This window comes from Triturus cristatus, chromosome 8, assembly GCF_964204655.1.
Source record: "Triturus cristatus chromosome 8, aTriCri1.1, whole genome shotgun sequence".
Classification (NCBI taxonomy): Eukaryota; Metazoa; Chordata; class Amphibia; order Caudata; family Salamandridae; genus Triturus; species Triturus cristatus.
The window spans coordinates 190,202,397-190,209,783 of NC_140591.1; the positions used below are offsets into that span (position 1 = coordinate 190,202,397).

Below are 7,387 nucleotides of genomic sequence, written 5' to 3' on the forward strand. Positions count from 1 at the left end.
GGACTTAATTTTTGCAGAGGATCATAAATTCCAGGCATATATACCGAAGGGTGGCAGTCATGTAACTAGGGAAATAAAAAATTATGTTAGCAGAGATTGGAATGCCCTTCTAGTGAAGGGTAGCACTCCTCCGTTGTTTGCTCTGGATGGCTGTTTTATGTCAGACAGACATGTGGAGGAGAACTATGCGACCTTCTGTAAACAGATCACTTCCACTCTGGATCGGGTTGCTCCACTGAGAAATCGTTGGAAAGTAGGTAGACCCTCTGCCCCATGGTTTAATGATAGACTAAAAGATCTGAAACTAGAATGTAAACAGGCAGAGAGAAAGTGGAGAAGGAGGTATCAAGTTAAGGATAAGTCTGCTTGGAAAACAGCAATTGCTAGCTACAACAAGCATTTACAATGCAATGGTCTCGGCATTGGTAAAGTTAGAGCTATTGGCATTGCTCATGACATTTTTATGTTTTTGTTTTTAAAACATTTAAAGAAACTGCATTGTTATTTACAATGTCAATAGTTTAATCACTCTCAAATGCGAGACCTATTGCATTTGCACCCACACACAGATAAATATTGTAAACAAGTAATGGAGAATTGACGTCAAAGCATTATGAGCAACATTCTGTGAAATGTTTATGACATTCAGAAATTCACAGATAATGCCGGAAAACCTTACTCCTAGGTAACTTTAGTATTTCCATTTTCACATTAGCAAAAACACAGAGTTACACGTGCTCATGTGAAAATCTGTCAATCAACTGCATATTCATTATCCCTACACCCCCTTTCCTCATCATGAAAACAACTAAACTACTGCCTCTGTAGACGTACATTTACAACCTTTTCCAATTTGGAAAGAGATTGGAGAGGATTTGGTTAATACCCTTAAAAAGTAATTACGTGGGTCACACTGCATTATAAACATGGAACTACCAATTACTTGCAGCACATGTATATAGATTTGCAGAAGGCGGCAAAAAACCCAGCCTTGCTAGAACCAATCCCGGATAAAACATGAGCCCTGATGAAATAAGTATACTGCCATAACTTGTCATGTTATTCCAAGGCACCAAGAGGGACAAGTGGAACTTTTTTTCTCAGGGAAAAGTAGATCTCTGAAGCATTCCATCCCTTGGAGAAATATATATTTTTTTTATAATTCCAGAGCGCTTCTAGCTATACCTGTGATAATAATTATAACAGTGTGTCAAAAGAATAGGAAGTGTTTTACAGGGGTACGCTAACTGACGATTACAATATGATGATCAGCATGAAAATATGTACCAAACGCACAACTCGTTCGAGTGTTTGCAAATGCAAATTAAACGTTCATCAAGAAAAAAAATGCAATTCCACATTCTAATGTTATACACATTCCAGCAAAATACAAAATAATGCCCATACCACAGTTATACACAATTGGTGAACCGGGAAAGGCTTGTGCAGAATAAAAGGTTGCATGACAAATACAGGCGTGTAGTCCCACTGAATGTTCTACAAATACTAGTTAATAGAAGAGAGTAGTAGTAAAATGGAGTTTGTGGCTCAATGGAAACTCAAACCATCCTTGTTGTTAACTGTGCCAAAAGCTCCGTATCATACAGGTTGCAAGGCAGGTCAGCTCCCTGTTGTTGTTTTAGTGCAGCACTGTGAATGACGTCTACTTACCCCCCCGAGTGACATGCCCTATGCCCTCCTCTCCTGGCTGCGCCTCGGGACAAGCCCTCACTTGTATGTGTAATGGGTCAGCACCTCAGACTACACCTCATCTCTTACTAGTCTGTGGCCCTCTCCCCGGTACTACTCCTGTTTTTGTACCTCCTCTCAAGTGTATGTATCACTCACACCAGTCAGTGGCCCTCTCCCTGGTACTCCTGTTTATACATCTCCTCTCCTGGGTGTGCATTACTCCCCCCTCAACTCTCACCAGTCAGTGGCCCTCTCCCTGGTACTCCTGTTTAAGCATCTCCTCACCTGGGTGTGCATTACTCCCCCCCTCAACTCTGACCAGTCTGTGGCCCTCTCCCTGGTACTCCTGTTTGTTTATGCATCTCCTCTCCTGGGTGTGCATTACTTCCTCTGATCTCTCACCAGTCTGTGGCCCTCTCCCTGGTACTCCTGTTTATGTACCTCCTCTCCTGGGTGTGCATTGCTTCCTCTCATCAGTCTGTGGTCCTCTCCCAGGTACTCCTGTTTATGTACCTCCCCTCCTGGGTATGCATTACTCCCCCCTCAAATCCTCCAAGTTCTTGGCACTCTATTTGATACTCCTAGAAATGTGTCCCTCTCCCGATACTCCCAGCCCTCCCCCTCCTCTTACCGCCTTCTCCAGGTGCCCCCTGGCCAGGTCTCTGTTCTTGGTGTGATGGTGCAGCACGGAGCCCAACTGCAGGTGTGTACGAGCTTCCTGGCGCGGTCCCGGCTTGCTCCCCAGCACGGCCTGCAGGCAGTGCACGCACAACTTCACCTTCGGCGGGCTGGAGGTGCGGAAGTGCTCGGCCAGGCCCAGGAGCGCCACGTACCAAGGCTCGGCCGCCTCGGCCTGGGGGGGCTGCGGCGCCACCATCTTGGCTCCAACAACAAGCGGCCCGGACCCGACGCCCGACGCTCTCGCGAGACCTCTGCGCCGGAGCGGACGATAGACGTCACGCACCCGGAGAAGAGGCTTCTGGGAAATGTAGTCTTCTAGGACCGCCGGAAGCGGATTAGCATTGATTCGAAGCTCTGCATCCCTATTCTATTCCCTGCGTTGTTTACTTGTCACACGGGCGCAACAGCAAACCTGATGATCTGTTGTTACATGCCCCACAACTGATAATCATACAACCCTCATATGCCTTTAATCATCCACCAGAAAGTGGATGATTAAAGGCATATTGAAGGCATATAAGCATAGTGCTTCGGAGCACTTACCGCACTGTCCTTCATGACCAGCCGCTCGTAGGAGACCATGAGCTTCTCCAGGGGGTAGATGACGCGCCGGAGGTAGGCCTAGTCCTTGGTGTTGTCATACTGCCACTGCGCGTCCAGCACGTCATGCATGGTCACCATGTTGTCCTGCGTAAGGAATAACGACTGTTACTGAACACGCGGACCCCCCATAAGCCGCTCGATTACTTTCAAGATGTGCATGCATGGCAAAATACACAGGTCTGCTCAACTACAAAAAGCATCCTGAACCAAGTACCCCAGCACGTCATGCATGGTCACCATGTTGTCCTGCGTAAGGAATAACGACTGTTACTGAACATGCGGACCCCCCATAAGCCGCTCGATTACTTTCAAGATGTGCATGCATGGCAAAATACACAGCTCTGCTCAACCACAAAAAGCATCCTGAACCAAGTACCAAAACCCGGCCGCTGCCATTGACAGCCTAGATACCCGGAAAGGGAACCCCCCTTGAGAAAGAAGCTGAACTCACGCGGTGCCTTCACAGCGACCGCAGCAGAACGGACGCCTCTTTAGCAGGCCAGTCATTGGGACGACTTGCTTGGGGGGCGGGGTCAATGGTGGTGTTGGAATTTAAGTCCAAACATGCGCAGAGTTGAATAGTAAATGTAGCTATTCCAGCAGCCAGCGCCCCCTGAGGCACGTCGTTAAAACTAACCCCGGGCAGAGAACACCGCACCGCCATCAGAGTTTTGGCTACTCCGAGTTCTGTTGAGAACACGATCTTTAGGAAAACACTCCCTAATTTAATTATTTAAAAAAGGCACTTACCTGCTCTGCTGTAGCGTCCCAGGCTGCCCTCCTCGCATGATCTCAAGATGTACAATGCAGGGGTTTATGAGCAGGGGGCCTTTTTTTTATAATTAAATTGGGGAGGGTAGAGGGGAGCGGAGTTCCAAATCGACCTGCACGCAGAACATGCGCAGTGCTAAAGGATGCATTGGTTCGCAGACGCCACACAGTCCCGCCACGCTGCAGTGCCATCAGCCATGGGTGATAGATACAAGTCATCCTCGCACAGCGTGCTGATGAAATCTAGCTCACATCATGTGGCTCTGCAGGTTCCGAGGCCGACCACACAAAGTGCCCCCCGTGCACTCACCCAGTCTCCTCTCAGGGTCGTATTCGAGCAGTCTGCTCTCATAGATCGTCCTCACTCTCAACTGTCTCTTCACTGCAGCTACCACCGGGGGGCGCTGGAACAAAGCCCCCGTCAGGGTTTCGAGTGTCTGAAGAAAGAAAAATCATCAAGTCACCTCAGCGGCCAAGCACAGAGCTCCTGCCGTACAGTAGGAGATCAGGTGAGGGAGCAACGCCGGGACACCACCGCCTTTCTCCGAGGCACAGCAAAAATGCCTCGGAGAAAGGGAGCCTCATTTTCGGATTTGGGGGCGTGTTTTGCTGTTGTCTCCTCCCTGAGACTTCTCGCAAAAAACACGCCCCCCGATCCGAAAAGGACGGGGCTTCAACGGAGTGACTGGACCTCTTCTCCAGTGGCTGGCCAGCATTTAAGAGGCCAGCCAATGGAGAACAGGAGAGAAGAGGGGCGGGTGCAAGCCCCTCTTCTCAAAGTCACTCCAACTCATTAAATCTCGGAGCGAGACTGCGCAAGCGCAGCCTTTCGCAGCCGAGACCTAACCCAGGCTGCCCTCCTCGCATGATCTCAAGATGTACAATGCAGGGGTTTACGAGCAGGGGGCCTTTTTTTTATAATTAAATTGGGGAGGGTAGAGGGGAGCGGAGTTCCAAATCGACCTGCACGCAGAACATGCGCAGTGCTAAAGGATGCATTGGTTCGCAGACGCCACACAGTCCCGCCACGCTGCAGTGCCATCAGCCATGGGTGATAGATACAAGTCATCCTCGCACAGCGTGCTGATGAAATCTAGCTCACATCATGTGGCTCTGCAGGTTCCGAGGCCGACCACACAAAGTGCCCCCCGTGCACTCACCCAGTCTCCTCTCAGGGTCGTATTCGAGCAGTCTGCTCTCATAGATCGTCCTCACTCAAAACTGTCTCTTCACTGCAGCTACCACCGGGGGGCGCTGGAACAAAGCCCCCGTCAGGGTTTCGAGTGTCTGAAGAAAGAAAAATCATCAAGTCACCTCAGCGGCCAAGCACAGAGCTCCTGCCGTACAGTAGGAGATCAGGTGAGGGAGCAACGCCGGGACACCACCGCCTTTCTCCGAGGCACAGCAAAAATGCCTCGGAGAAAGGGAGCCTCATTTTCGGATTTGGGGGCGTGTTTTGCTGTTGTCTCCTCCCTGAGACTTCTCGCAAAAAACACGCCCCCCGATCCGAAAAGGACGGGGCTTCAACGGAGTGACTGGACCTCTTCTCCAGTGGCTGGCCAGCATTTAAGAGGCCAGCCAATGGAGAACAGGAGAGAAGAGGGGCGGGTGCAAGCCCCTCTTCTCAAAGTCACTCCAACTCATTAAATCTCGGAGCGAGACTGCGCAAGCGCAGCCTTTCGCAGCCGAGACCTAAAAAGGAGATAAATATCGTAAAAGCAGAATACTTCTCATATTCTATCCTAAAGGCTCCTAATAATACTAGTAGTATTTTCAAAATAGTGAACAACTTGATGAGTCCTGATTGCGTCAAGAAGCAGACACCTCCCTCCCAAACTCTCTGTGATGACCTTGCCAGGTTTTTCAATGATAACATTAAAACTATCATTAATGGCCTTGGTAGGGACCCTGTGGAAGAGGAAGAAGCTGGCCCAGAGTTTTGTGGGCAGCGGAGGAGGTTCTCTTCTGGAGTTAGGAAAGAACTAGAGATAGAGAGCACGATTTCCCTGGTGGAAATTGAGTTGCCCACTGTGGAGGAATTTGGTCTGGTGACCCTAGGTATTTCCTCGGGTTCACCATTGGACCCCGTGCCTCATAAAATTTGGAAGGAGATGGGAGGAGAATTGTTCCCTGTACTCCATCTTGTGTGCAACCAATCTCTTAGCTCTGGAGTAGTACCAAGCAGCTTAAAGCAGGCACTGGTAACACCTCTTTTAAAAAAGGCAACTCTGGATCCTGCCTGTTCTAAAAACTATAGGTCAATTTCCTTGCTACCTTATCCAACTAAAATCGTAGAGCGGATAGTTAGTAGATCACTATCCAAATATCTGGAAACTAATAGGATTCTAGAAGATGTGCAATTCGGGTTTCGTCCTGCACATGGTACAGAGACTGCCCTGGTGACAGTAATGGATGAGCTTCGTGCGCGGGCAGATAGAGGTCAAGCGGCGGTTCTTATCCTGCTTGACCTCTCTGCCGCGTTTGACACGGTCAATCATGCCATTCTTTTGACAAGACTGAGGGAGGTGGGAATATCGGGGATCGCCTTGAAGTGGTTTCAATCCTTCCTCTCTGATAGGAGGCAGGCAGTGGCGATTCCCCCCTATCAATCTAATTTTATTAATACCTTGTATGGCGTTCCTCAGGGCGCCGCGATCAGTCCGATTTTATTTAATATATACTTGCAACCTCTGATCCCGGTCATAAGGGCACACAATATTTTTTTTTTTTTTTTTTTTTAAACCGTTTATTGCAATCTCAAATAGTTACAGGTATGGGCCTACAACCGTCTGGCCGGCCGCTAGAGTGGCAGAAGCATATGACATACATACAGAAAAATCTCTTGGCGGTGCAAAAGGGGTATAGCAGGAGATATCAGTAGTGCAGGCCACCTACCTCCAAACCCACAATACGGTTTCCTTTTATCGTAACACAACAACACAAAAAACCACACCCGCAAGGCAACCCGCAATCCCAAGTGACAGCACGCGCTCCTTAAGTGGGGGACCCCAACCAATCGCCAAACTCTGAAGAGGGGAATGAGAACAGATCAGGGACTGGGGAACCACCAGCCCATGGCTGGGGGGGGGGGAAGGGCACACAATATTAACATTGTTAATTATGCGGATGACACTCAAATGATCCTCTCCTTGGAGGGGGAACAGTCTACGTCCCATGAAGTGTTCCATAACTGCATGAGAGATATAACTAACTGGCTAAGGAAAAATTCATTGCAATTTAATGTTGAGAAAACCGAAGTTCTCTATTGCCTAGCTAGGAAGGCTCCCCCCATGCTGCCCTCAAATTTTTGGCCTTCAAATTCGGAGCGTCCACCGTTGCCTGTTGACAAGGTTCGGAATTTGGGTATCGTGTTTAATAACAAGTTGTCGCTCGAATCTCAGGTTAATAAAACCGTGGGGAGCTGTTTTGCTATTATCAGAGTCCTTTGCAAAGTGTTCCCGCTTTTGCCAATCCATGCGCGAATATTGGTAGCCCAGAGCACCATCTTAAGCCGATTAGACTACTGTAATGCGTTGCTGCTGGATTCCCTGAGATATCTAATAGATAGGCTCCAGAGGATCCAAGCAATTGCAGCTAAGCTGGTTCTGGGGAGGTCAAGACGGTTTTCGACCTCCTCGGC

At 48.9% G+C, this 7,387-nt stretch overlaps 2 non-coding genes across 2 annotated transcripts; both read right to left on the minus strand.

Moving 5' to 3' along the window:
* Nucleotides 1-3,933: 3,933 nt before the first annotated feature.
* Nucleotides 3,934-4,009, minus strand: LOC146801807 (small nucleolar RNA SNORD83). Its single transcript, XR_014968376.1, has one exon. It is a non-coding gene; the product is annotated as a small nucleolar RNA SNORD83 (small nucleolar RNA).
* Nucleotides 4,010-4,783: 774 nt separating this feature from the next.
* Nucleotides 4,784-4,859, minus strand: LOC146801808 (small nucleolar RNA SNORD83). The gene has a single exon (XR_014968377.1). It is a non-coding gene; the product is annotated as a small nucleolar RNA SNORD83 (small nucleolar RNA).
* Nucleotides 4,860-7,387: the final 2,528 nt, after the last annotated feature.